Here is a 6000-nt window from a genome sequence, read left to right as displayed (position 1 = left end):
AACAACAACATTAAAAAACTAAATTAAGTATCTATAGGGTACAGACAGACTTGATACTTAGACCTGTTTCAATTTAATTTAAGAATATGTATATATGGTGTATATGATCCATTGTAGGGCAAAAGAACCACGGTAACATGGTGGTGTCAATGATCTGTAGATTATCTACTGGATTTCAGCACATGCTACAACAAATGAGGCTTTCATGTATTTTCTTATATTTGAAAACACTTATAAAGTATACCAAAAGAGAAGAATCTGGAATAAAAATGGAGAATATAAAAATAGAAACAAACACTTAAACAAAATATGCCATTGAAGACAGCTTAAATTGAATTTTTAAAATTTGTCAATACTACAATATTTATGATGTAAATTACAAAAGACAAGGAATTCCCTCTCTTACCTTCTCCAAATACCAAAGCACCCTCTTTTTTCATTCTTCAGTCTATATTGTCATTACTATAGCTGTAAAATCACAGTTGCTATAACTGTCCAGCTATTCCATAGAGCTAATTCACTGCCAGACCCTTCTTTCCTAAGTCAAAAGAGATCCAGTTCAAACATATCCACTGGCTGCAACTCTTACTATTTCAAGAGCAAGCAGCTCACTCACATAGCAAGATCCCAAACCATATAGTCCTGAAACACCTTAAATTCAATCTAGAAACCAAAAGACAGCCAGTGCAGATCATGGAACAAAAGTGTCATGCTCTGATGTTGTGCAGAACCATTCAACAGGCAGGAAATAGGCCTACATAGTTTGTTTCCGTATAGCAAAAGGTTGACTTAGAGGTGGCAGTGGGAATGGCACTAGGGAAGGTGCTTTTCAAAGTACTCATCGATGATGAGTATGGTAATGAACAATAAGATTTCAAAATTTGCAAATGACATAACAGACTGGAGAGAATTGTGATTAATTCCACAGAAAATGAAGACAGCCAGTTGGGTAGCACAATATCTTTTATTTTCTTCAACTGTTTTTAAACAGTGACTAGTGCTGTACAAACAATTATGGGTGCTCATACCATGCATTAAAAACCACAAGATAAGCATAAATGAAGGACTCCCCATATCCCTATATCTGTGCATTAGCAGCTAAATGGAAGAAGTAGGACTACTGACACAGGATGTGAAACCAGACATCAAAGTGGAGATGGAGACCTTGTAGAAAAATGACTGAAGAGTATGTGCTGTGCAGAAAGACACAAAAAAAGGTAAGGGAGGTAGACTAAAATTGTAATAATTTAACCAAAGAGTGGTTTTATGGGGGAAAAAACAGCATCGGCTCTGGATCCCTGGTAGGATGTGGATATTGTTAGAAATGAGAGTAATATTATTTGTGAATTATTAGAATTTGCCATTCTCAAGGGACTTCATGAAGTTCTCGACCTTGATTTGATTCATTTCCCACATTTTCTGATAATTCTAGATATAGTGTGGCCAGTCATCCAAGATCCACTGGGGAATAGGGACTACCAATGTCGTGCCACCCTTCAGTGCACAGTCATACATTATTTCTTCTGTGAAAGTTTTTTCATATCCACTTTTAAGTCTATGATTTGGGAAAGAGGCAGCAGCTTTGCCCTGCTGTTCCCTCAGCTCTCCTGGCAGGGACTATGGGATCCAGCTTTGAATGTACAGTGTAAGGGGGAGTGTGAGCCTACAGGCACGTGGCTCTTAAGGTGCTGTGTAGCAGGGGAGCCTCCCCCCCTCCCCCCCCAAGCACATTTGAGGCTGGCACCTATGTCCCTATTGGTTTGCCCCACTGTTGAAGAATAGCTGCTTTCTTCTAGCTCCTCAGACTGAGGGTCCCCAGTCTGGGAGGCAGGTGAAGGGCTATGCCTCGCTGCTCCATTTCCCCAGGACAGTTGCCATTCTCCATGCCTAACCCAGACCGATTCTCAAAAATTTCCACGCTAGAAATGACAGTGTCTCCATGTTGTGGGACCTCCCCTGCTACATCATTTAATATAATTCTTTCTTTTATTAGAAGTTCCCAGCAATGGGGCGAGTCACACTTATTGAAAACATCAGTCATCCTGATCTATTAAGATGGTGTGTCATGACGCTCCTTTTTCTTCAAGAGAAGACCGAATGGTGCTTATGCAACTTGCTAGACCACAAATGGTGAAGGCTGCAAGTAGGAGAGGAACAGGGAAAAGTGTATGTCATACCCGTTTCACTTTCCCTTTCAGCACCCGCTCTCTGTCATTATGTGACACAGGATACTGGGCAAGTTGGACTTATGGTCTGACCCAGTAAATGGCAGTTTTTATATTCTTATGGGGGTGCAAAGGAAGTGAAGTTGCAGGGTCTCTTGGTCCAGGAAGAGACCAAGGATGACATGGAGGAGCTTCCTCCTTTATAAAATTATTCTGATAATATTCAGCCTTGAGGATTTCTAATCTTAATGTTCCTACTTCTATTTTTTTAGAAACAGCCTAGCTTTAATCATCACCATCTTTTTCAACAAACATATTTCTCATTCATGGTAGATTGGCTCAAGGCAGTGGGGAAGGAATATCACTATAGTAAAGATCATGAATTGTTAGCAGCCAAAATCTGTGTAAAAGAATAATGGTACAGCTTGATCTTCATAACTGTTGATGACCAAGAGCAGGGCTGTCCAACTGGCAGCCTGTGGGGGGTTAAGTTGTGGCCCCCACAGGCTCCTGCCCAGAAACTCTTCCCACCAGCTTCCAGGCTTCCACTCTTTCAGCTTTCACTGCATGCCCCCATGCCAGGGGGCAGGGCAGTGTGGCTGGCCAGGAGAGCGGAGGCCTGGGACTGCATGATACAATGTGGGTGGGGAGGGAGGTGGTATGCACAGGCACATGAAGCAGTGGTGAGGTGGGGCTCCTACATGCACAGGTGCACAGGTACAGCCAGGGAGGACAGGGGCCTTGGTGTATGCATGACACAGCCCATGGCTTGCCCCAGAGAAGCCACAGGCCATGCAGCCCCTGGACTCTTAGTTTAACAGCCCTGACCAAGATACAGAAATTGGCACATAGATTAGCATTCATGAACTGTGCAAACAATACAATAGGTTTCAAATTTTCCAAACCAAGAGGTATTTCTTAAAGGGCCCACGCCTGCAGATTCTCCACACCCTCATTACCATAAAAGTGAATGGGAGTTGAGGGTGCTTGGACATTTTCAGGGTTGGTGTCAGCTCCTTTCCACTCAGCTCCAAAGGTTATTTTCACTAGAGGATGCTTTAATAGCACTGTAACTCCACATTTTTTCTCCATCTGAAAGAAAAGCAGAAATCTGTCCAACTTGATGTTAACAGTTTCCTATTTTCAGACAGTCAACCAATTGAAGCATCTGTTAGTGTTCATTCAATCAAGACAAATATACATCATTCTTTGATTGTTAAGATGCTCATTTCTTTTTTGGAAATCAAAGTAAATGAATATGAAGAGGACACTGATGTGAAGTAGCCTTGTCATCCTGAGGCGGCAAAAGGCATGTCTTCTTTTTTTAAATAAATGCAAACTGCAAAGTCCAATGAAAAACTGTATTTTTATCTCTGAGTCTTGTTAATAGTTCAGTATTATTTTAGTATTTTTCACTTACTATACTGTTGTGTCTTTTATTTTTTCAAAATACCTGCTTTGGTCCTTAAGGACAATATTCACATCAAAGTTAGCATAGATCTGTTATTCTAATTTCTTCCTTAGTTATGCATTTCAGTTCTGCACAGGAATGGGTGCTCCAAAACTCCTGTTTCCTCTATAACTCCTCCACTCTTCTATCATCAGAGAGGAAAACAGATTAGTGGATCTGTTTTGGAACTCAATAAAAGCTATACCAAAAACATAGTTGAAAAGGGTAATGCACGTATGATGCACAACTATTAATCTTAATCCATTATCCTATTATTTCTCACTTTTCATGAAAACTGCTAAAATATTCTTAAGTATTCATATTATGAAAGGTTCCATTTTCATAACTGAAATTTGTGAAGTTGCAAGACTGATCTCTATGATTCTCATTTCTTACAGCTAATATCACTCATTCAGCTTCAATAACGTAAGCAACATTAGGAGCTTTCGTATAAACAAGATGTTGACTGTAGGCATCATTTTCAGCACAGTTGTTCTTTGTATTCCAGTAGTACCTTCTTATAGTTTCATAGTTTCCTAGTTGATAGGGTCGGAAGGGACCTGAGCAAATCATCAAGTCCGCCCCCCTGGCATGGCAGGAGGTGTATGTCTAGCCTCCTCTTAAAGACCCCCAGGGTAGGAGCCAGCACCGCTCCTCTTAGTAGTTGGTTCCAGATCCTAGCTGCCCTGACAGTGAAGTAGCGCCTCCTGATATCTAGTATGAATTTACCCTCTGCCAGCTTGTGACCGTTATTTCTAGTCACTCCTGGTAGTGCTCGGAACAGGGACTCCCCCAGTGCCTGCTGGTTCCCTCTGACTAGTTTGTAACAGGCCACTAGATCCCTCCTCAGCCTTCGCTTGTGGAGGCTGAACAGGTTCAGGTCCCGTAGCTTCTCCTGGTAGACCCTGCCCTGCTGCCCCCTGATCATACGAGTGACCCTCCTCTGGACCCTCTCCATGTTGTCCACTTCCCTCCTGAAGTGCGGCACCCAGAACTGGACGCAGTACTCCAGCTGCGGCCTAACCAGTGCCGCATAGAGGGGGAGGATCACCTCCTTGGAGCTGCTCGAGATGCATCTGTGGATGCATGACAAGGTGTGGTTAGCCCTCCTGACTGCATCCCCACACTGCCCGCCCATGTTCATTTTGGCATCAATGATGACTCCAAGATCCTTTTCTGCCTCTGTACTGACAAGAAGGGAGTTCCCCAGCCTGTAGGTATGGTGCCGGTTGCTCCTCCCCAGGTGCATCACTTTGCACTTGTCAGTGTTGAATCCCGTCCTGTTCTCATCCGCCCACCCTTGTAACCTGTCTAGGTCCGACTGTAGCCTACTGCTCCCTTCAAGAGTGCCCACATCCCCCCTCACATCTTAGTGTCATCAGCAAATTTGAACAGGGTGCTTTTTACCCCCTTGTCCAAGTCACTGATGAAGATGTTGAACAGTGTGGGCCCGAGGACTGAACCCTGGGGGACCCCACTACCCACATCCCTCTAGGTCGAAAACGACCCATCCACAACCACTCTCTGGGTGCAGCCCCCCAGCCAGTTGGCGATCCATTTGACTGTGTAGGTGTCGAAACCACAGTCCCCCAGTTTTTTAATGAGAACAGGGTGAGAGACAGTGTTGAAGGCCTTCCGAAAGTCCAGAAAGACCAAGTCCACTGCTACCCTTGCATCTAAGGATTTTGTGACCCACCTGAAGTCAAGGGCTCTTTTTCTAGCCCTATACATATATTTTAAGGCCAGATTTCATAGCAGGCTGTATAGTGCCTTTCATCATAAAAACTTAGAGAATGCTACTACATATCACAAATAATAAAAAATCCACAGCCCATAAAAATCAGGATGCCCTCAGAGAGCTAGTGATTTAAACAGACATGATACACCAGTGGAAGAAAGGAAGTACCACATTTTATATATGGAAAAGAATGCAGGCTGATTTTAATTGACTTTCCCAAGTCCCACATCTACTTGCCAAGCTACTGAAAATGCATAGGCAGCTGAAACCTAATCTACAATAGGCCTCCAAATATTGCTAATACTGGTTTAGACAAGGCCTCTGTTAATTAGAGAACAGGGTGCATGCCTACATAGTTAGATCTCAGTGTGACAGGCTTGCTGGTGGCAGCCCAGCTTGCCAGTTTGAGCCAGATGGCTCAGGCTGATTGGTGGGGGCATTCCCCTTCCACACCAACCAGAAGAGAGGCCTGCCCCACCCTGACCAAGGGGCAAGGTGAAAAAAGAGGACCTGAAAGGGAACGAATGCCTCAGGCTTATTCATTGGTCAGTTCCCAATCCAGAGGAAATAAAAGCCCACATGCCAACGAGGGATGATGAAAAGGGCTACAGAAAATCTGGTAGAGCTGACCAGTGGAGCAGAGCAGT

The sequence above is a fragment of the Crocodylus siamensis genome, chromosome 1, assembly GCF_052110815.1.
Source record: "Crocodylus siamensis isolate JL-2025a chromosome 1, ASM5211081v1, whole genome shotgun sequence".
Lineage (NCBI taxonomy): Eukaryota > Metazoa > Chordata > Crocodylia > Crocodylidae > Crocodylus > Crocodylus siamensis.
This window is presented reverse-complemented; position numbering follows the sequence as displayed.